Source organism: Tursiops truncatus, chromosome 9, assembly GCF_011762595.2.
Source record: "Tursiops truncatus isolate mTurTru1 chromosome 9, mTurTru1.mat.Y, whole genome shotgun sequence".
NCBI classification, from domain to species: Eukaryota; Metazoa; Chordata; class Mammalia; order Artiodactyla; family Delphinidae; genus Tursiops; species Tursiops truncatus.
Window position 1 is genome coordinate 46,286,137 of NC_047042.1, and position 25,074 is coordinate 46,311,210.

The 25,074-nt window shown below is 40.6% G+C and overlaps 1 long non-coding RNA gene across 1 annotated transcript in view; it reads left to right on the plus strand.

The window, feature by feature from the left end:
* The window catches only part of LOC141279539 (uncharacterized), a 321,920-nt gene extending 317,974 nt beyond the window's left edge, over positions 1-3,946 (plus strand). Inside the window, exon 7 of the long non-coding RNA XR_012333965.1 lies at positions 1,186-3,946. This is a non-coding gene — a long non-coding RNA (uncharacterized lncRNA). The remainder of the gene's footprint in view (positions 1-1,185) is intronic.
* The last annotated feature ends 21,128 nt before the right edge of the window (positions 3,947-25,074 follow it).

Below are 25,074 nucleotides of genomic sequence, written 5' to 3' on the forward strand. Positions count from 1 at the left end.
TTCAATTCTGGATCCCCTACTGAATAGTTTCATCACTTAGACTTTTGCTAGACTAAGAAGAGGTGAAAGAGTATTATACATATTCCTTTAAAGATTGTGGGGAATTCATTTTATTTATTTTCATGAAAATGAGGATATGTAGGGAGTTGGCAGAAGTTTATAAGGATATGTACTGACAACATTTAATAAGTCTTCCAATGAATTGCTGGCCTTGTTTCTCATCCTTAAGTATTCCATACCTATACTTCATTCTTTCCACAGTTATGGTCATTGACCAAAACATCTGTGTTTGTCTCTCACCAGACCAGGAAAAAGAAGTCATGAAAGGTCTTTAAAGATCTGTCTTAGTAGGAGTCTTGTAGCTAATTAAAATCCAAAATAAAAGAGTAATATTTTCCTCCAAGTTGACATCTGTCCTATCCATCTCAACTATGAAACTCCTCACCAAGTATGGTAGGCAGAATAATGGCTCCCCAAACATGTCCTCATCCAAATCCCTGAAACCCACGAATGTGTTACCTTACATGGCAAAAAGGAATTTGCAGAAGTGATTAAATTAAGGAGGTGGAGCAATTATCCTGGATTATCCAGGATAATCATAAAGTCCTTATAAGTGGAGGTAAGAGAGTGAGAGTCAGGGAAGAGATTTGAAGCTGCTGTGCTGCTGGTTTTAAAAATATTAGAAAAAGGAACTATGAGCCAAGTAACACAGATGGCCTCTAGAAGCTGGAAAAGGCAAAGAAACAGATTCTCTGCTGGAGCCTCCAGAAGGAACACAGTCCTGCCAATACCTTGATTTTAGCCCAGCAAGATCCAGTTTGGGCTCTTCTGAATTCCAGAACTGAGTGATGATAACTTTGTGTTGTTTTACGTTACTAAATGTGTGGTAATTTGTTATAGCAGCAGTAAGAAACTAATACACCAAGTCACTTACGTTATTTCCTTCTCATACTTCTCTCTAGCTGAAACTTTGTTGTTCAGTTGATTGGTTTGTTAGTTGTTTCCATACCACTCCACTCCCTCAGTAATATAAACACCACAAGGTGAGGAGGGTTAGCCCTCAGACTGAGCCCACTGCCTGTCCCACTGAGTCAAAGAATTACTAATGATGTTGTCAAAATTGTTTGACATTACTTACTAACACCAGAGAGCAGGAACATGGTATTCATTCTGATGTGTTCTTAGGAATCTACTGTGTCCAGGGACATGGGAAGCATCCAGACGAAGAGAGATATGAACAGCTCCTGACACCCAGGAGATATCAATCCAATCACATGAAGTAACAAGGTAATAGTGATGTAGGATTTGTTTGAGCAATTAAAATGCAAATAGAATAGCAATGTTTTAGAAGTCTGTGGTTTAGAAGAAAGGCATGATGGGGCATAGTGGTGAAGAGCAGTGGCTTTAGACTCAAGGCATTTAGTTGAGAATCCTGTCACTTCTTTCCCCAGGGTGACCTGGGGTACTTAATTTCTCCAACCTGATATCCTTGTTAGTAATATGGGGATGATGAGATCCATGCCACAGGTTGTTGCGATAATTATTATAAATGAGAAAATGTATACAAGAGTCTTTAGTGTAATGCCTGGCATAAAATAATAGCTCAATAAATCATAACTTAAAAGTCTGATTCATTTCTCAATACTCAAGAGCAATTTTTACGGAACTAGATGGTTTCTCAACATTTCCTCATCAGGATCCTCTAGAGCTGAGTTATCTTATTTTGAAGAGCTCTCCTTCCTTCCCACATCTCCCCACTCCTTTCCCCACTCCTAAATCCATAATTTCTGCTCAGTGCTGAAATGATTTGCCAAACCAGATTCTGTCAGTTAGAGTTTCCCTTTGCCTATTTTCCTTCAAGAGATGGACTCCAGCCAGAAAAAGGGTTTTGGAGGTTAGTTAGGAGACTCTCCAACTAAAAACATAAATGTGGTTTGGGGAGGGTACCATAAGAAGGCAGAAATATAAGACACAATGATTCTTTCTTTGTGGTCAAGATGGATGAGCTATATTTGTTAGGGCAATTTTGTTTGCCTATGTTCTTTTTTTTTATGCTGTATATCAGTATAAAATCCCTCATTGTTCATTTTCTACTGGACCTTTCTCAATATAACTTTCACTGTTTTCTTTCCAACACCTCACTGCCAAGCTGATTAGAAAGGCAGCTGATTCTACCTCTCAAAGGTTAAACTGTGCAGTTAAACATATATGCAAGATTTTCTCTTTAACACATAAAAATGCTTTGTTTTATTTCTCTTCCATCTTTGTTTTATTTCTCTTCCACAAAAATACTCAATCTCATATTCTGAATTCTCACCAGTGAATGAAAGGAATAATTAGGAATGATCAACAGACAAATAGACCTATGGAACAGAATCAAGAGCCCAGAAATAAAACCAAGCATATATGGTCAACTAGTATTTGACAAGGAAGCCAAAATACTGAATGGAGAAAAGACAGTCTCTTCAAAACATGGTGCTGGGAAAATTGGATATTCACATGTAAAAGAATTAAACTTGACCCCTATCTTACGCCACTCACAAAAATTAACTTAAGTGGATTAAAGACATAGATGTAAGACCTGAGACCATGAAACTCCTAGAAGAAAACAGGAAAAATCTCCTTGACATGGGTCTTGGTAATGATTTTTTTGGAAATCACACCTAAAGCACAAGCAACAAAATAAAAAATAAATAGATGGAGCTACATGAAACTAAAAAGGTTCTGCACAGCAAAAGAAACCATCAACAAAGTGAGAAAACTACCTATGAAATGGGAAAAAAATATTTGCAAACCACGTGTCTGATAAGGGGTCAATATCCAAAATACATAAAGAATTCACATCTCAATGGCAAAAATTCAAATAATCCAATTAAAAAATGGGCAAAGGACTTGAAAAGACATTTCTCCAAAGAAGATATAAAAATGACCAACAGATACATCAAAAGATGCTCAACATCGTTTGTCATTAGGGAAATGCAAATTAAAACCACAATGAGATATCACCTCATGCCTGTTAGAATGGCCATCATCCAAAAGATGAGATAAAAAATGCTGGTGTGGATGTGGAGAAAAGGGAACCATTGTGCACTGGTGGTGGGACTGTAATTTGTACAGCACTAGGGAAGCAGTATGGAGTTTCCTCAAAAAATTAGTTATAGATCCACCCTATGATCCAGCAATTCCAGCTCTGGGAATATATTCAAAGGAAATGAAAACACTAACATGAAAAGATATCTGCATCCCCATATTCATAGCAGCATTATTTACAATAGCCAAGATGTGGAAACAGCCTAAGTGTCCATTGATGGATGAATGGATAAAGAAATTGTAGTGTGTGTACATACACACACACACACACACACACACACACACACACACTGGAATATTATTCAACCATAAAGAGAGAGGCAATCCTGCCGTTTGTGACAACATGGATGGACCTTGAGGGCATTATGCTAAGTGGAATAAGTCAGACAGAGAAAGACAAATACTGTATGATCTTACCTACATGTGGAATCTAAATAAAACAAAACAAACAAGCAAAAGTGAACAAATAAGAAAAACTCACACTAAACTCAGAGAAAAAGAAATCAGATTTGTCATTATCAGAGGTGAGGGTCAGGGAGGGGGAATTGAAGGAAGGTGGTCAAAAGGTACAAACTTCCAGTTATAATATAAATAAGTACTAGGAATGTGATGTACAACATGATAAATATAATTAACACTGCTGTATGAACATAGGAAAGTTGTTAAGAGAGTAGATCTTGAGTTCTCATCCCAAGAAGAAAAATTTTTTCTTTTCTTTTTATTGTATCTATATGAGATGATGGATGTTAACTAAACCTACTGTAATCATTTCACAATATATGTAAATCAAAATGATCATGTTGTATGCCTTAAATTTATACAGTGATGTATGTCAGTTATTTCTTAATAAAACTGAGGGGGAAAAAGAATGATCAAATCCTTTGATTCTTAGAGGGTTTAAACGCTGTTATTAAGTGCGGGGGCAGATGTATCTCCTTTCATTTGTTTCCCAAATATGAAGAAATCAGGTAGCAGTCCCAGTCCTAAAGCCAGAGCTGTGCAATGGGAGTTATCATCTGTAATCTCCTCATATGCTGGAGTCTTTCAGAAAATCCAACCTTCCCATTGAGTGAAGGGTCTCAGTAAATATGGCATATCTCCCCCATTTATATTGGCAGCTACCCAGAAATCTATAATAGGGTCATTTTCCTTTTGGAGAGGTGGGAAATTTGAGGAGAATAGTCTGTGGATTCATGCTTGGAAGGATAGACCCCTTGAAGAGCTCTCGTAATTTATGATGGGCAGTGGCCGGGGGCTACTGTTAACCGTGGCACAGCCGCCCCCGGAGAACACAGTGACTCTTCAGTCAGCCTTTCTGGCTCGCCTGCTGAGACCCACGTGGAACCTCAGTAGGCGCAGTAGGTGGTATGTAATTCCTGGTCTCTCAGAAGGCAATAGAAACCAACTTCAAACGCTTGCAAAAGAATTCAGGCTGTTTAACAGTGGGGATCTTCCAATGGAGGCGGGTGAATGAATGTGAGCCTCTCTCATTTAGAAATATAAACCGTGGTATATATTTTGCCAAGTGTGTAAGTGTGTGTGAAGACTGGAATCTGTTCCTATCTCAGGCTACTAAATTCAATTCAATTCATCATAACTATGTATTGAAAGCTTTTTGTGTGTATAGCTCTGTACATTATTTTGTGGCAAATACAGAAATGAGTAATGAAGACAGAAGGAAAGGAAAGTCATATTTATAGAGTTCATTCTATGTATCTGCTTTAATTAAAAAGAATTTTTCTCACAACAACAGTGAGAGGCTGGGCAGTTTAGATGAAAGGTCCAGACTCATGTAATAGAGGGTCAAAATTACAGGGAGTTAAATATAGTAGATAGTTCTCTTTTTTCAATGTCAGAGTCCAGAAGTAGGTGCTCCAGCACTGGTATGATGGTTCTGTTCCAGGGACCCAGACGCTTTCTACTTGTTGCTCAGCCATCTCTAGGGTGTTACTTTCATCCACGGTCCAAAATGGCTGTCCACCCCATCTACATCCCCACCCCTCGCATACATCGGTTCTGCTCACAGCCTGTTTGCCAAAGATTAGCCTCATGGCTAAATCTACCTGTGTAATATAGACTTCATTATGGGCAGTCTCAGGCCAGGCTAAAAAGCTGAAATTCATTTACATGAGAGAAAAGGCAAAAGATATTGTGGAACATAGGTAGTTATGATGATTCTCATTTTACAGTTATGAAGCTGAGATTCATACGGGTCAAATAACCTTCCTAAGATCCACGACTTCACTATACTATACTGCCTCTCTGCTGTGCTGTGCTATAGTCGCTTTAGGCTTTTGGTTAAGCTATTCCTGCAAGAATAGAGCCCTGAAATGCCAGAATTATGCCTTTCCACAATAAGTTCTGTATCCTTTATGTAAAGGGAAATAACGTTGCGTTGGAAATCATTTATGGTAGAGATTTAAGATGCTCAAGATCTCTCACTTAGCAAAGGAAAATAAGGTTTTAAGTAAATGGAAAATCCACTGAACTATGGGAAGAAGTCCAACAAGTCAAGCATCCAGGGCAGCAAGGTGGGTGAGACTTGCCTGGGAGAAGTCAAGGCCCTCCCTCTCTATGGTTTTATACCCTCATCATGACAGTGGTCACTGTCATGACTACTCAACTCTGCCATTGTGACATGAAACCAGCCATAAATTAGACAATACAAAAGCGAATGGGTGTGGCTGTGTTCCAATATATTATTATTTGTGAACACTGTATTTTGCCTTTCATATGATTTTCACATCACAAAATATTATTCATCTTTTGATTTTTTTAAAAGCCATTTTAAAATGTAAAAATTATTTTGAGTTTGTCAGCTGTTTAAAAACAGATAATGGGTACATCCCTATAGTGGACTATAACTCAGCAATAAAAAAAACAAACTCCTGATACACACAACAACTTGGATGGATCTCAAGGGCATTGTGCTGAGTGAAACAGTCAATCTCAAAGGTCACAGACTGTATGATTCCATTTGTATAACATTCTCAAAATGACAAAATTATAGAGATAGAGACACATTAGTGGTTAGGGGTTAAGTGTTGTTGGAGATAGGGACATGGTTGACTACAAAGTGGTGGCATGAGGGAGATTTCTGTGATAATGAAATAGTTCTCTGTCTTTCTTGAAGTGGTAACTACATGAATCTAGGTAAGCATGTGATAAAATGGTGTAGACATACACACATTGTGCCAATATTAATTTCCTGGCTTTGATATTAGACTATAATTATGTAAAATGTAACCATTGGGGGAAACTGGGTGAAGCGTACACATCTTTCTGTACTATCTTTGCAATTTCACATTTATAATGAACATATCATTATTTCAAAATAAAAAGTTAAACATGAAAAATTCAAAACAAAGAGTGGTTTGGATTTGGCATGTGGGCTATCGTTTGTCAACCACTGGACTAGAAAAAGAATTTCAGAATATAATAGGAAAAAATTAATATGCATAAACATAGAATATATAAGTCAATGAGGGCACTTCCCTGGTGGTGCAGTGGTTAGGAATCCGCCTGCCAATGCAGGGGACATGGCTTCTGGTCCGGGAAGATCCCACGTGTCACGGAGCAACTAAGCCTGTGCACCACAACTACTGACCCTGCACTCTAGAGCCTGCAAGCCACAACTACGGAGCCCGTGCGCCTAGACCCCATGCTCTGCAACAAGAGAAGCCACCGCAGTGAGAAGCCTGGGTACCGCAACGAAGGGTAGCCCCAGCTTGCTACAACTAGAGAAAGCCCACGCACAGCAACGAAGACCCAACACAGCCATAAATAAATAGATAGATAGATAGATAATTTTCTTTAAAAAGACAATTTGATAGTTTCTATGAAAAATTTAAATAAGTATCCCTTTGGTCCACCAATTACACATCTCCGAATTAGTTCTATGAATATACTTACATGGGACCACAAAGATATGAGTATAAGGATGTTCACTATAGTATAGTTGGTTTTTTAAAAAGGAAACTTTATTGAGCTATAATTTATGTACCATAAAATTAGCTCATTTAAAATATACAAGTCAGTGATTTTTTAATAATTTATGGAGTCATACAACCATTACTAAAATCCAATTTTAGAACATTTCCATTACCCCTAAAAGATACCTCCTGCCCATTTTTAGTAGCTCCCTGTTTCCACCCTTAGCCCTAGGTAACCATTAATGTACTTTTGTCTCTATAGATTTGTCTTTCCTGGATATTTCATTTAAGTAACAAATTTTAGTTTTAATTGGCACATGCTCAATACCCAACAACATAAAATTTCTTTCACTAATGCTCTAGTGCCAGCTACGGACATGATTTTAAATCATGCTTAACTTTAGCTTAAAAGCATCAAGAATACAGTTTCAGTAGGGAGGAGATTAAAGGATACTAACACCATGTAAGAGAAATTGGTATTAACACATTTGTATGTATACTGTCTTCCTTTAGAATTTGATAAGCAAAATCAGTTAAACTTTGTCCTAGAGAAACATCATGCAGCTGTTATACTGCTCCCCATTCATAAGGGTTGCAAAATTGATCTGTGTATTTTCAGTGTGGGAGGCATTGGTACTTTGACAGAGTTCTGTTACAGTATTCTGATTATGCCAAATGTCTAATGTACACCTAATGATTGTATTATACACAGAAAGCTGCTATGCACTGATTACCAACTGCTGTTTATAATTTTTTGAATACATTTTTCTGATGCTGAAAAAAGGATGGAAAAAGTCACAAGAGGAAGAAAATGGAAAAGAAAGTTATCCATAAACAGTGGGGCTTCATATAGCTCCATGTGGCTACATCAAGACTCATGATGTCTGAGAGTCTCTGACAAGTTTTAAGAGCATGATAAATATCTAGGTTTAATAGCAATAAGCAAATAGTAGCCTCAGATTTGATATGTACATGGGTGTCAAGCTTATTGTAACACTTGATATCATGAATCCTTGGCGACTTAGGCCTGCTGGCAACTGCTGAGCCTACTACGCCCCAACCATAAGTCATCAGTTAACATAATCAATCAGAGATCAAGTTTTTCCTGTAGGGAAACTGCTTATTTAAATGTTCAGGGCTACTTTATATGTTTGTTATGATCCAATTATATTTTCAAATATTTGAGATGCTCAGTAGAGAGGGAACATAAAGGACTTGGTTCCTTTGAGCAGGGTAGGTGTTATCAGTACTACAAATTAAGCCATCATGTGAGGAAAGCAAGAAGCAAAGGGTAGTCCCAAATGGGACTAGATTCTGAAACTCTACTATCTCCTTTCCCTGTGGCATTAGAAGGCAATCATTTTAGAAGAAAGTGAAAGAGTAGTAAGAATAGAGGACCATCTTCCCCATGGTGTGAAGAACATCTTCCCCGTGGTAAGAACCAAGGCAAGAGAGTGGGGGAAGAGTTTAAGAAACTGAAATTAGTTCAGCTTGACTAAAGCGGAGGTTGCAGTAAGGAAAGTGGCAAAAGATGAGGCTGAAGTGGTAGACAGGAGCCAGTAAGCCGCGTTAAGGTCCTAGGAATTTATTTGAGGACATTGGGGAACTATTTAAAAATTCTGAGTAAAGGAGTGGCCTGATGAGGTTTGGATTTTTAGGTTTCCCTTTGGGCACAGGGAGGAGAACAGTGTGGAGGAGAGTGAAGTTGGAGGCAGGGAGGCCAGGTAAGAGATTCTGTAGAAATTCCCTGGAAGAGGTGGTCTTGCTCGCACTACCACAGTGGTGGTGTAGAGAGCAGAGGTAACTACATGAAGGAATCTACAGCACTTGAACCTACAGTGGCTGAACGGGTGCAGAGGGTGAGGGAAGGAGAGGAGTCACGGATGACCTCCATTTTTCTGGCTTGGGGAGTAAGGTGGCTGATGGTGCCATTCATTGAGACAGAGATCAGAGGGGAGGAATTGGTTGGGGTAGTGTCCAATTTGGACATATTAAAGTATTAATGACCAGAAGGCAAATACATAAGTAATTATTATGAGTCTGAAGCTCAGGAAGAGAGATAAAGAAAGAGGTAAAGATTTGAGAATCAGACGTCGAAGCTACAGAGGTAAATGAGATGAGACAAGACTGTAGGGAATCTGGGACCTAAAGAGGGTAAAAATGTCACAAAGATAACATTATTGGACCTGGGATCACAGCCCAGGTCTTTGGACTCCCAGTAGAATGGTCTTGCCTAAGAACCAGGGGGGAGAACAGCCCGACGTGGTAATTGAGAGCCCCAAGTCAGTAAGCAGAGAGAGAGTAGTTTGAATCCCAGCCTGGCTACACATAAACCAAATGATATTAGGCAAGTGACCTAGTCTCTTTAAACCTTACTTTCTTAAGTTATGGTAAAGAGATAATAATAATATCAGCCACAAGGGTGCTGGAGATTAAAGGAAAAAGCATTTCTAAAGCATCTATCTCAGTGTTTGACATACAGTTGGGAATCAACAAATAATCTTACTATCATGTACAATAAACAGAAGGAAAAGTTGGTATTATATGTAAAAACAGTAAATTTCTCTAGAAAGAATAGGGTCTATATCTGGAGGGCAAAGTGCCAACAACATGGCAGTACTGTTTGATATATTTTGGGGAGGAATAGGCCCATCCAGAAGGAAAATGATAAATATGCTAAGTTTATACAATATGTACTCAGTGATAAATATTCTAAGCATGTACTTCAATAATTCTCTCATCAGAGCAGCCTTGTTACCCCCACCAGATACTGATAATTAATCAACTGAAATGAATCTTTACAGAATAAACAAATCTGCTATACATGAATGATGATTATGTCTCTCTCAGTTGTGAAGGCTTTTCATAACTTATTCATGCCAATGTTATGAAGAGTTTTCCCTTAGGGAACAAAATCTTCTTTTTGGTGAGACCTCCTTTTAGACTGTTTCTGGCGATCATTTCAGCCATATCCACAGGATGTAGGTAATTGTAAGGATCATAAGGGGGTTCTGGGGTGCTAGTCGACTCTGTTCTGCAGGAGGCAGAGAGTGGGCCCCTTAATATGTTTCACAAACTCTTGAAGTCTTGCTGGCAGAGCTGGGATTGTTTGCCCTAACTGCACTCAGGGACGTGGACACCACAACTATTGTATCCAGATGCAAGCAGATGGCCCTACTGAGAAATCTCTGCATAAGCTGCAAAGGCATTCACTTCTGTGGCTAAGGAATATGGAAAGAAAGTAGATTGTGCCAGACAAAAAGAGACCTCAGCTTGGTCCTGAAGAAAATAACAACAGCCCCATGAATTAAATGTACACATACACTCTAACTACTTCCTAATACCATCTTCATGCTCATTTTAAAGAACATTCTCCACAGGTCTCTTGCATTTTTGCACATCTTATGAGCAGAGGCTCTGATGGCCTTGCTCCAAATTATCTTATCAGGACATTTGTATAACAAAGGGCCTTGGAAGCTCCTGGACACAGAACAGCATACTTACTGTCCCTTATAAAGAGTCAGTTTCCGTAACTAGGGTTCCCCTCCTGTAATGCAACCCTCTGCTTGTGCAGGTATCATGTGGCCTCTTTGCATTGCGCTGTGGGAGTTTGGGTATAGGAAAACCAAAGCTGATATTCTGGCTGTTGCTTTACTGTGAGTCTCACGTCTTCTGGCAGCATCCATGAAACTTACTAGCTTGCAAGCAGACTAAAATCTCAGAACGTTTACAGTTCTTAACACTAGATTTCACCATGTCTAATATTTAATATGAGTCATTTTCAGTTTTTTTTTACATCTTTATTGGAATATAATTGCTTTACAATGCTGTGTTAGTTCCTGCTTTATAACAAAGTGAATCAGTTATACATATACATATGTTCCCATATCTCTTCCCTCTTGCGTCTCCCTCCCTCCCACCCTCCCTATCCCACCCCTCTAGGTGGTCACAAAGCACCGAGCTGATCTCCCTGTGCTATGCGGCTGCTTCCCACTAGCTATCTATTTTACATTTGGTAGTGTATATATGTCCATGCTACTCTCTCACTTTGTCACAGCTTACCCTTCCCCCTCCCCATATCCTCAAGTCTATTCTCTAGTAGGTCTGTGTCTTTATTCCTGTCTTACCCCTAGGTTCTTCGTGACATTTTTTTCCCTTAAATTCCATATATATGTGTTAGCATACGGTATTTCTCTTTTTCTTCCTGACTTACTTCACTCTGTATGACACACTCTAGGTCCATCCACCTCACTACAAGTAAGTCAATTTCGTTTCTTTTTATGGCTGAGTAATATTCCATTGTATATATGTGCCACATCTTCTTTATCCATTCATCCGATGATGGACACTTAGGTTGTTTCCATCTCCTGGCTATTGTAAATAGAGCTGCAATGAACATTTTGGTACATGACTCTTTTTGACTTATGGTTTTCTCAGGGTATATGCCCAGGAGTGGGATTGCTGGGTCATCTGGTAGCTCTATTTGTAGGTTTTTTTTGTTTGTTTGTTTGTTTTTTGCAGTACACGGGCCTCTCACTGCTGTGACCTCTCCTGCTGCGGAGCACAGGCTCCAGACGCGTAGGCTCAGTGGCCATGGATCACGGGCCCAGCTGCTCTATGGCATGTGGGATCTTCCTGGACTGGGGCACGAACCTGCGACCCCTGCATCAGCAGGCGGACTCTCGACTGCTGCGCCACCAGGGAAGCCCTATTTGTAGTTTTTTAAGGAACCTCCATACTGTTCTCCATAGTGGCTGTACCAATTCACATTCCCACCAGCAGTGCAAGAGTGTTCCCTTTTCTCCACACCCTCTCCAGCATTTATTGTTTCTAGATTTTTTGATGTTGGCCATTCTGATAGGTGTGACATGATATCACATTGTAGTTTTGATTTGCATTTCTCTAATGATTAATGATGTTGAGCATTCTTTCATGTGTTTGTTGGCAGTCTGTATATCTTATTTGGAGAAATGGCTGTTTAGGTCTTCTGCCCATTTTTGGATTGGGTTGTTTGTTTTTTTGTTATTGAGCTGCATGAGCTGCTTGTAAAATTTGGAGATTAATCCTTTGTCAGTTGCTTCATTTGAAAATATTTTCTCCCATTCTGAGGGTTGTCTTTTTGTCTTGTTTATGGTTTCCTTTGCTGTGCAAAAGCTTTGCACTTTCATTAGGTCCCATTTGTTTATTTTTGTTTTTATTTCCATTACTCTAGGAGGTGGGTCAAAAAGGATTTTGCTGTGATTTATGTCATAGAGTGTTCTGCCTATATTTTCCACTAAGAGTTTGATAGTTTCTGGCCTTACATTTAGGTCTATAATCCATTTTGAGCTTATTTTTGTGTATAGTGTTAGGGAGTGATCTAATCTCATACTTTTACATGTACCTGTCCAGTTTTCCCAGCACCACTTATTGAAGAGGCTGTCCTTACTCCACTGTACATTCCTGCCTCCTTTATCAAAGATAAGATGACCATATGTGAGTGGGTTTATCTCTGGGCTTTCTGTCCTGTTCCATCAATCTATCTTTCTGTTTTTGTGCCAGTACCATACTGTCTTGATTACTGTAGCTTTGTAGTATAGTCTGAAGTCAGGGAGCCTGATTCCTCCAGCTCCGTTTTTCGTTCTCAAGATTGCTTTGGCTATTCAGGGTCTTGTGTGTTTCCATACAAATTGTGAAATTTTTGGTTCTAGTTCTGTGAAAAATGCCGTGGTAGTTTGATAGGGATTGCATTGAATCTGTAGATTGCTTTGGGTAGTAGAGTCATTTTCACAATGTTGATTCTTCCAATCCAAGAACATGGTATATCTCTCCATCTATTTGTATCATCCTTAATTTCTTTCATCAGTGTCTTATAATTTTCTACATACAGGTCTTTTGTCTCCTTAGGTAGGTTTATTCCTAGATATTTTATTCTTTTTGTTGCAGTGGTAAATGGGAGTGTTTTCTTGATTTCACTTTCAGATTTTTCATCATTAGTGTATAGGAATGCCAGAGATTTCTGTGCATTAATTTTGTATCCTGCTACTTTACCAAATTCATTGATTAGCTCTAGTAGTTTTCTGGTAGCATCTTTAGGATTCTCTATGTATAGTATCATGTCATCTGCAAACAGTGACAGCTTTACTTCTTCTTTTCCGATTTGGATTCCTTTTATTTCCTCTTCTTCTCTGTGGTTCTTGCTGTGGCTAAAACTTCTAAAACTATATTGAATAAGAGTGGTGAGAGTTGGCAACCTTGTCTTGTTCATGATCATAGTGGAAATGCTTTCAGTTTTTCACCATTGAGGACGATGTTGGCTGTGGCTTTGTCATATATGGCCTTTATTATGCTGAGGAAAGTTGCTCTATGCCTACTTTCTAGAGGATTTTTATCATAAATGGGTGTTGAATTTTGTCAAAAGCTTTCTCTGTGTCTATTGAGATGACCATATGGTTTTTCTCCTTCAATTTGTTAATATGGTGTATCACGTTGATTGATTTGCATATATTGAAGAATCCTTGCATTCCTGGAATAAACCCCACTTGATCATGGTGTATGATTATTTTAATGTGCTGTTGGATTCTGTTTGTTACTATTTTGTTGAGGATTTTTGCATCTGTGTTCATAAGTGATACTGGCCTGTAGTTTTCTTTCTTTGTGACGTCCTTGTCTGGTTTTGGTAACAGGGTGATGGTGGCCTCATAGAATGAGTTTGGGAGTGTTCCTCCCTCTGCTATATTTTGGAAGAGTTTGAGAAGGATAGGGATTAGGTCTTCTCTAAATGTTTGATAGAATTCGCCTGTGAAACCATCTGGACCTGGGCTTTTGTTTGTTGGAAGATTTTTAATCACAGTTTCAATTTCAGTGTTTGTGATTGGTCTTTTCATATTTTCTATTTCTTCCTGGTTCTGTCTCAGCAGGTTGTGCATTTCTACGAATTTGTGCATTTCTTCCAGGTTGTCCATTTTATTGGCATAGAGTTGCTTGTAGTAATCTCTCATGAACTTTTGTATTTCTGCAGTGTCAGTTGTTACTTCTCCTTTTTCATTTCTAATTCTATTGATTTGAATCTTCTCCCTTTTTTTCTTGATGAGTCTGGCTAATGGTTTATCAATTTTGTTTATCTTCTAAAAGAACCAGGTTTTAGTTTTATTGATCTTTGCTATCACTTCCTTCATTTCTTTTTCATTTATTTCTGATCTGATCTTTATGATTTCTTTTCTTCTGCTAAGTTTGCAGTGTTTTTGTTCTTCTTTCTCTAATTGCTTTAGGTGCATGGTTAGGTTGTTTATTCGAGATGTTTCCTGTTTCTTAACGTAGGATTGTATTACTATAAACTTCCCTCTTAGATCTGCTTTTGCTGCATCCCATAGGTTTTGGGTCGTCGTGTCTCCATTGTCATTTGTTTCTAGGTATTTTTTGATTTCCTCTTTGATTTCTTCAGTGATCACTTCGTTCTTAAGTAGTGTATTGTTTAACCTCCATGTGTTTGTATTTTTTACAGATCTTTTCCTGTAATTGATATGCAGTCTCATAGCGTTATGGTTGGAAAACATACTTGATACAATTTCAATTTTCTTAAATTTACCAAGGCTTGATTTGTGACCCAAGATATGATCTATCTTGGAGAATGTTTCATGAGCACTTGAGAAAAATGTGTATTCTGTTGTTTTTGCAAGGAATGTCCTATAGATATCAATTAAGTCCATCTTGTTTAATGTATCATTTAAAGCTTGTATTTCCTTATCTATTTACATTTTGGATGATCTGTCCATTGGTGAACGTGGAGTGTTAAAGTCCCCTACTATGAATGTGTTACTGTCGATTTCCCCTTTTATGGTTGTTAGTATTTGCCTTATGTATTGAAGTGCTCCTATGTTAGGTGCATAAATATTTACAATTGTTATATTTTCTTCTTGGATCGATCCCTTGATCATTATGTAGTGTCCTTCTTTGTCTCTTCTAATAGTCTTTATTTTAAAGTCTATTTCGCTGATATGAGAATTGCTACTCCAGCTTTCTTTTGGTTCCCATTTGCATGGAATATCTTTTTTCATCCCCTCATTTTCAGTCTGTATGTGTCCCTAGGTTTGAAGTGGGTCTCTTGCAGACAGCATATAGATTCGTTTTGTTTTTGTATCCATTCAGCCAGTCTGTGTCTTTTGGTGGGAGCATTTAATCCATTTATATTTAAGGTAATTCTCAATATGTATGTTCCTATTCCCATTTTCTTAATTGTTTTGGGTTTGTTATTATAGGTCTTTTCCTTCTCTTGTGTTTCTTGCCTAGAGAAGATCCTTTAGCATTTGTTGTAAAGCTGGTTTGGTGGTGCTGAACTCTCTCAGCTTTTGCTTGTCTGTAAAGGTTTTAATTTCTCCATCAAATATGAATGAGATCCTTGCTGGGTAGAGTAATCTTGGTTGTAGGTTTTTCTCCTTCATCACTTTAAATATGTCCTGCCAGTCCTTTCTGGCTTGCAGAGTTTCTGCTGAAAGATCAGCTGTTAACCTTATGGGGATTCCCTTGTGTGTTATTTGTTGTTTTTCCCTTGCTGCATTTAATGTTTTCTTTGTATTTAATTTTTGACAGTTTGATTAATATGTGTCTTGGCGTGTTTCTCCTTGGATTTATCCTGTATGGGACTCTCTGTGCTTCCTGGACTTGATTAACTATTTCTTTTCCCATATTAGGGAAGTTTTCAACTATAATCTCTTCAAATATTTTCTCAGTCCCTTTCTTTTGCTCTTCTTCTACTGGGACTCCTATAATTCAAATGTTCATGTGTTTATTGTTGTCCCAGAGGTCTCTGAGACTGTCCTTAATTCTTTTCATTCTTTTTTCTTTATTCTGCTCTGAAGTAGTTATTTCCAGTATTTTATCTTCCAGGTCACTTATCCATTCTTCTGCCTCAGTTATTCTGCTATTGATCCCTTCTAGAGTATTTTTAATTTCATTTATTGTGTTGTTCATCGTTGTTTGTTTCGTCTTTAGTTCTTCTAGGTCTTTGTTAAATGTTTCTTGCATTTTCTCTATTCTATTTCCAAGATTTTGGATCATCTTTACTATCATTATTCTGAATTCTTTTTCAGGTAGACTGCCTATTTCCTCTTCATTTGTTAGGTCTGGTGGGTTTTTATCTTGCTCCCTCATCTGCTGTGTGTTTTTCTGTCTTCTCATTTTGCTTATCTTACTGTGTTTGGGGTCTCCTTTTTGCAGCCTGCAGGTTCATAGTTCCCGTTGTTTTTGGTGTCTGTCCCCTGTGGCTAAGGTTGGTTCAGTGGGTTGTGTAAGCTTCCTAGTGGAGGGGACTAGTGCCTGTGTTCTGGTGGATGAGGCTGGATCTTGTCTTTCTGGTGGGCAGGTCCACGTCTGGTGGTGTGTTTTTGGGGTGTCTGTGGATTTATTATTATTTTAGGCAGTCTCTCTGCTAATGGGTGGGGTTGTGTTCCTGTCTTGCTAGTTGTTTGGCATAGGGTGTCCAGCACTGTAGCTTGCTGGTCGTTGAGTGAAGCTGGGTGTTGGTGTTGAGATGGAGATCTCTGGGAGATTTTTGCCGTTTGATAGTATGTGGAGCTGGGAGGTCTCTTGTGGACCAGTGTCCTGAAGTTGGCTCTCCCACCTCAGAGGCACAGCACTGACTCCTGGCTGCAGCACCAAGAGCCTTTCATTCACACAACTCAGAATAAAATGGAGAAAAAAGTAGAAAGAAAGAAAGAGAATAAAAGAAAAGAAAAGAAAATAAGGTAAAATAAAATAAAGTTAATAAAATAAAAAATAGTTATTAAGAAAAAAGTATTTTTTTAAGTAAAAAAAAAACGGACGGATAGAACCCTAGGACAAATGGTGAAAGCAAAGCTATACAGACAAAAATCTCACACAGAAGCATACACATACACACTCACAAAAAGAGGAAAAGGGGAAAAAATAATAAAGCTTGCTCTTAAAGTCCATTTCCTCAATTTGGGATGATTCGTTGTCTATTCAGGTATTCCACAGATGCAGGGTACATCAAGCTGATTTTGAAGATTTAATCCGCTGCTCCTGGGGCTGCTGGGAGAGATTTCCCTTTCTCTTCTTTGTTCTCACAGCTCCTGGGGTTCAGCTTTGGATTTGGCCTTGCCTCTGTGTTTAGGTCGCTGGAGGGTGTCTGTTCGCTCAGACTAGACGGGGTTAAAGGAGCCGCTGGTTCGGGGACTTTGGCTCACTCAGGCCGGGGTAAGGGAGAGGCATGGAGTGCGGGGCAGGTCTGAGGCGGCAGAGGCCGGCGTGACGTTGCACCAGCCTGAGGCGGGCCGTGCGTTCTCCCGGGGAAGTTGTCCCTGGATCCCGGGACCCTGGCAGTGGCGGGCTGCACAGGCTCCCCGGAAGCGGGGTGTGGATGGTAACCTGTGCTCGCACACAGGCCCCTTGGTGGCGGCAGCAGCAGCCTTAGCGTCTCATGCCCGTCTCTGGGGTCCGTGCTGTTAGCCGCAGCTGGCGCCCGTCTCTGGAGCTCCTTTAAGCAGCGCTCTTAATCCCCTCTCCTCGCGCACCAGGAAACAAAGAGGGAAGAAAAAGTCTCTTGCGTCTTCGTTAGGTCCAGACTTTTCCCCGGACTCCCTCCCGGCTAGTCGTGGTGCACTAGCCCCCTTCAGGCTGTGTTCACGCTGCTAGTCCTCTCCCTGCGCTCCGACCGAAGCCCGAGCCTCAGCTCCCAGCCCTGCCCGCCCCGGCGGGTGAGCAGACAAGCCTCTCAGGCTGGTGAGTGCTGGTCGGCGCCAATCCTCTGTGCGGGAATCTCCCCACTTTGCCCTCCGCACCCCTGTTGCTGTGCTCTCCTCCGCGGCGCCGAAGCTTCCCCACTTCCGCCACCCAGTCTCCGCCCGCGAAGGGGCTTCCTAGTGTGTGGAAACCTTTCCTCCTTAACAGCTCCCTCCCACCGATGCAGGTTCCGTCCCTATTCTTTTGTCTCTGTTTATTCTTTTTTTTTTTTTGCCCTACCCAGGTGCGTGGGGACTTTCTTGCATTTTGGGAGCTCTGAGGTCTTCTGCCAGCGTTCAGTAGGTGTTCTGTAGGAGTTGTTCCACATGTAGGTGTATTTCTGATGTATCTGTGGGGAGGAAGGAGATCTCCACGTCTTACTCTTCCGCCATCTTCCCCCTCCCATTTTCAGTGCTAATGTACCTTAAAAATTTGCCTTTGTGTGTTCCCGTCCTTCTAAAATGAAATTTAGGACACCAAGAATTGATCTGCAGGCAGTAGAAAGGAAAGATATTTCTGAAAGAGACGTGGAAAGCCAAATAGTCAAAGTATGTTCTAAATCATCTACAGTATAGAAAATTAGAAATACTTGTCCATATTGTCTTTGACAAAAAAAAAATAAAGCCGAAGAATGAAAAAAATAGAGGAATATTTTTCTAAAGAGTCAGCCATGAAAGTTCAGAGTAGGAAAAGAACTTACCAAGTTGATTCACTGACGCCCTCCATTTAAAAAAAAAAAAGACTAACTCTCATTTTCTTCCTTTGCATTCTCCATAATGGCTTTTATAAACTTACTCAATTTTCCTTAGAAACTTAAAAATTTGATGTACAAATGTATTTATCATTTTCTACTTATGCTAGATAGAAGTGATAAATGACTTAAAACACCCACCCATAAGAGAGTGGTTGAGATGCTGGTAAATTCTTATGATATAGTATTAGGGAGCCATTCATAATTATGTTTTTCGAGAATACTTAATAGCATGATAAAGTTTTTATGACATATTGTTAAGTGAGACAGTAAGATACACAAATTATGTTACCCCAGTAACATAACACATCATTATAACACACTCATGCATACAAAGAAAATAATGGGAAGAAAATTACTTTAAAATATTAAAGTAGTTAAAACTGGGTTAGGGGAATATGGATGATTTTTTTTCTTTGTTGTCTTCTATGTTGTCAAAAATCCCTTATAGTCTATTCAAATATTTTTTTAAATTTCCTTTATACAATACAATCAAAATCAGAATCTTATTCTGGGATAAATAACTTACACGAAGTTCAATCTTTGTTTAATTCACCATGGGGCTCATTTTAGCCTTTCTCCTTTCCATTTGTAACTCTCCTCACAGTGTGAAGTGCACTGGGCAGTGCAGTTTTTAGGGGTGGGAGGGGGAGTAACACCATCTGATTCCTTGGCCTCCTACTCCAGCCTGCCCCTCCTACCCAATTCATCATACCCTATCCTCATGTGAAGTCATATATATGGAAAATCCCTAGAATTCCTACCCCTGGGAACTCCAGCCTGTGCCCTGGCATTGCCAAATTTTTCTAAGCTGGCTGCCTAATGGGGCAAATGAGTGCAAATTGGGGATATACTAGGCAAAATGTCTTTGTGACTCACTCCCATCTCCTCCATCAATCTTTGCTGCATCAACTCCTCCACCTTCTCTCTCTCTCTCCACACACACACACACACACACACACACACACACACACACACACACACATATGTAACTCTAGCTCTAGAACAGCACGATTCAAGAGCAATATAATGCGAGCCCCTAACTAATCAAAATTGTTCTATTAGCCACATTAAAGATATTAAAAGAAACATATGAAATGAATCTTAAGAATATATTTTATTTAACCCAACATGTCTAAATTATTACTATTTCAATATGTCATAAATTTAAAAATTATTCAATGAGACATTTTATATCTGCTTTTCCATACTAAAATCTCTGCAATCCAATGTGTATTTTATATTTTCAGCACATCTCAGTTCACACCAGCCATGTCTCAAGCGCTCAGCAGCGCATGTGGCTTGTGGTTATAGTATTGGACAGCAAAGATCCGGAGGCATCTTTTCCCTCTACAACTTCTGTCCCATGTCCCTTAGCCTGGGGCTTCCAAAAGTGTAAATGCCTCGTGGTAGCTTTTGGGACCGGCTCCACTAGGACAGCTATCTACAGTTAACCTGGGGCTTTAGAGGAAATTTCCTGTCACAGATTGTGACACACACCCTGAGGGAAATTGGGGCCTTTTGTGGTTCTGCCACCCAGAGTAGGCAGTCACCTATCTGAATCTTGCCAGGGTGGGGACTGGATCAAGTGGAGTTCTGTTCCCTTATTAAAGGACACTTTGGAACTTAAGTACAGAGGCCATCACTGTTCTTAATCGATACCACCCATCCCACGCTCTCCAGAGTAAGAACATTCCTCTTCTTCTACCTCATGCCTGAGCTTGGATGGATGGCTGACTCGCTGGCTGTCTAAGCAAATCAGGACAAGGAGAATGTTCATTGATTGAGCCTCTTCAAAATCAAGTGCGCTCATTTCATTGGTGAAGCAACTGAGTCCTGGAGAGGAGAAGTGATTTGCCCATGGTGGCACGGCTGCTAAGGGGCAGAATTGGATTGGAACTGCAGATCTCCTGACCCTCAGTCCATTACATCAGGCCTTAGGTCACTTGTTTGCACAAGGTTGATAGAGCTAATGAATAAGGTCACCTACTAGCAGAAATTCCAGGATCTACCCCAGAACAGGCCATTTACCTGTCCCATCTAGGTCAGTTTCCCTTTCCCAAGTCATCTTTTCACACCAAAGTTAAGAAAACAAACAAACAGAAACAATTACTCACCGAGATAAGTGCCAAAAGGGCCAGAGACAGGATGCAGAGATAGAGAATAACAAGGAGTTTCCTGCTTCAGAAGGGAGGTCAGAGCAGGTCCCTGAGGACCTGAGGGATGAGAAAAAGGGTCGGCAAGAAGGGCTGGCAGAGCTCCAGACAGAGGGAAAAGCAAGTGCAGAGACCCTGGGGCAAGAAAACAGCCTGTAGAGGAACCAATGGCAGTCAGGAAGTGAGGGGTGGGAGGACCTAAGAGGAAGGGGGGGGCATGTTACATGGAGTCTTACACAGAAAAGCTAGACATTCAGTTAGAATTGGATTCTCCTGCATCTTTTGATATATGGTGAGTTTCTTTTTAATTTTAATGTTGATGTTTAAAGATCTTCTTTGCTGCATTATGACCTTAAGAGAATTATCTCTGCCACCTGCAAGTGAAGTCATTAGGGTGGGCCCTAATCCAATATGACTGGTGTCTTATAAGAAGAGAAGATTAGGACACAGATATGCACACAGGGAAGACCATATGAACACACAGAATTATCTCTGCCACCTGCAAGAGTCCTTGGGGGCTGAATGTGAGGGCCTCTATTTCTAGCAGTGGATCCCTAATGGATTCAAGCGGTAGTGGCAGGAAAGAAGATAAAGCACCACAAAGGCTAGTGGCCCTGAAGCTGGACTTGTGATTGTGTCCAACTGACAAACAAGTTCAGACATGACCGATTTGATCCAATCTCTTCAAACTGGAAACTGAGAACTAACGCTAATAGGTTGTTCTTAAATACTCAAGTGCTTTCACGTTCTCTGCCTCACTGGAGTTTCAGTCTCCAGCTTCGAAAGTCGATTTTCCAATCTTTGTAAATTGATTTACCTCCCTCTCTTCCCCCACCTCTATACTTCCCTACCTTTAAAAGATTCTGAGACAGTGAGCCTAGGCATAAATAGTCTTCATTTGTGTGATAGAATGCTCTTAGGAGGAGTAACGTACAATAGAATTATAGACTACCAGAGCTAGAAGGAATCTCAGAAGACAGCTGCTCTGACCCTCTCATTCTATTATTATTATTATTTGTAACATATTCCTATGTACCATATGATTTATATACATTCAATTCAATATCTTAGCAACGTTGCAAAATGGGTGTTTTTACTTCTCTTTTACAGATAAGGAGACTGAGGCTCAGAGAGGTTGATAACTGACCAAGTGTTGCACAGCCATAAGTGGCAGAGCTGGGACTCAAATAGTCTGTCTGATTTTTTTTTTTTAATGTATTTACTTATTTATTTATTTTTGGCTGCATTGGGTCTTCTTTGCTGCACGCGAGCTTTCTCTAGTTGTGGCAAGCGGGGGCTACTCTTTGTTGCAGTGCACGGGCTTCTCATTGTGGTGGCTTCTCTTGTTGTGGAGCACAGGCTCTAGGCGCACGGGCTTCAGTAGTTGTGGCACGCGGGCTCAGTAGTTGTGGCTCACGGGCTCTGGAGCGCAGGCTCAGTAGTTGTGGTGCACGGGCTTAGTTGCTCCGTGGCATGTGGGATCTTCCCAGACTAGGGCTCAAACCCGTGTCCCCTGCACTGGCAGGCGGATTCTTACCCACTGCGCCACCAGGGAATCCCCATCTATCTGATTTCTAACTCACCATGCTAGCTGAAGCTAGTTAGACAAACAGAGAGAGAGAGAGATTGATAAGGAAATAATAACAAGAGCCAGTGGTAGAATCTACACACTCCAACTTTTTTACATTGTGATTTGTGGTAAAGAAGAATACAAAAGAGAAATAAGATCTGTATAGAGTTTTACTGTTATTGCTGTTGCTTTATTTTTTAAATAAAAACATAGGTCTCATTAAACCAGTTTTGGTAAGATTGTCTTACTGAGCATCTGATTTCTTCAAAAATTATAGAGCTCTTGGTAGTTTCAGGAATTTTTGCAAAAGAAATTGCTGCACTGGAAGCAATGCTGCAGGTGGCCAGGCCCGAAGAACTCATTGTATGAATCGCTGGCTGTTGCTCCTTCCTGCTGGTCAGACACTGGCGGACTGAAGCACCTGCCTCTTCTGATACGTCCCTCCTGAGTACGCTGAGGGGCCAAGGCGGCCTAAGCTTGATTCGCCACTACTTTGAGTGGATTGCTGGGCCCAGAGAACCTCAGCCAGATTCACAAACACAGACTTGGACTTGGTGCAAGACCCTGAGGTTTTCTGCTTCTGCGCCATAGAAACTGGGCTTATCCTCTTTAAAGACTTTTGATGTAAATCCCCCCGAGTAGTCAGTTTTGCTTTACTGGGATTGTGTGGGACTATGGTAAAAGGTACCAAATATTCTACTCTAAGAACTCTCATTTCTCTAGATTTGCTACACCAGTGAGAGCATTATCAGTACAAGGTGTGTTAGGCAGAATCATGGCTCCCCAAAGATGCTCACGTCTCTATCCCGAGAACCTGTGAATAGGTTACATTACATGGCGAAAGAGACTTAAGGTAGCAGACGGAATTAAAGTTGCTAATTGCTATGGGCTAAATTGTCTCCCCCTCAAAAGTCATATGTTGAAATACTAACCTCTAGTGCCTCAGAATGTGGCTATATTTGGAAATAACCACATTCTGAGGCTAAATGTGGCATTTAAATTGGTAATTAATGTTAAGTGAGGTCATTAGGGTGGGCCCTAATCCAATATGACTGGTGTCTTATAAGAAGAGAAGATTAGGACACAGATATGCACACAGGGAAGACCATATGAACACACAGGCAGAAGATGGCCATCTACAGCCAAGGAAAGATGCCTCTGAAGAAATGAACCCTGCTGATACCTTGATCTCAGACTTCTAGCCTCCAGAACTGTGACAAAATAAGTTTCTGTTGTTTAAGCCACCCAGTCTGTTGTATTTTGTTATGGCAGCCTCAAGAAACTAATTAATTGACCTTAACATTGGAAGGTTATCCTGGATTATCTGGGTAAACCTAATGTAATTACAAGGGCCCTTAAATGTAAAAAAGCAAAGCAGAAGAGGAAATCAGAGTGATGTGATATGAGAATGAAACAGGAGGGAAGGGGGCAGGGCACAACTTTTAAAAGAATGACATAGGGACTTCCATGGTGGTGCAATGGTTAAGAATCTGCCTGCCAATGCAGGGGACATGGGTTCAATCCCTGGTCCGGGAAGATCCCACATGCCGCACAGCAACTAAGCCCATGTGCCACAACTACTGAGCCCTCACGTCACAACTACTGAAGCCCATGTGCCTAGAGCCCGTGCTCCACAACAAGAGAAGCCACCGCAATGAGAAGCCTGCACACCACAACAAAGAGTAGCCCCCGCTGGCTGCAACTAGAGAAAGCCTGTGCACAGCAATGAAGACCCAACGCAGCCAAAAAAAAAAAAAAAAAAGAATGACATAGCCATAAGACATGACTAAAACTGGTTAAAACTAACTAGATCCAAAATGGTGGAAAATTTGAATTCCAGTGGACCTTGAGCCTTATTATACACTCATTGTAATACATTAGCATCTAAATGACACACCTACCAGTGCCATGACAGTTCTGAGGCTGACCATCAAAGATCAAAAAGTGGGTGGTGGCCAATTTCTGGAAATCTCTGCCCCTTCCCCCAAATAACTGGAATACTCCTCTCATTCATTAGCCTATGAAATTACCCACCCCTATAAAAACTGACAGCCCTGTACCCTGGGGCTGCTCTCGCCTTCTGAGATGGCCCACACTCTGTCTGTGGAGTGTGTTTCTCTCTAAATAAATCCACTTCTTACCTATCAACTTCTCCCTCACTGAATTCTTTCTATGACAAGACATCAAGAACCTGAGCTTCATGGACTTCCCTGGTGGTCCATTGATTAAGAATCTGTCTGCCAATGCAAGGGACATGGGTTCGATCCTTGGTCTGGGAAGATCCCACATGCTGCAGAGCAACTAAGCCTGTGCACCACAACTACTGAGCCTGCACTCTAGGGCTCACGTGCCACAACTACTGAGCCCATGTACTGCAACTACTGAAGCCCACATTCTCTAGGGCCCACATGCCACAACTACTGAGCCCACATGCTGCGACTACTGAAGCCCACATGCCTAGAGCCCGTGCTCCGCGACAAGAGAAACCACCACAGTGAGAAGCCCATGCATCTCAACGAACAGTAGCCCCTGCTGCCCACAACTAGAGAAAGCCTGCACACAGCAATGAAGACCCAACGCAGCCAAAAATAAATAAATAAATACATACATACATACAAACATAAAAATTTTAAAAAAAAAGAAGGAAACTGAGCTTCATTAAGTCCTGAGACCAGGTGTGTGATCTCAGATAAAAGACTGTAGTTCAAGTCCCAATCTGGGTTCTGGCTGGGTTCAAGTCCTGGCCCATGGGTTCAAGTCCCAATCTGGGTTTTGGCTGGATTCGAGTCCCGGCCCTGGTTCAGGTCTCAATCTGAGTTGCACGGTTTCAAGAAGAGTTGGACCTGCTGTTGCTGG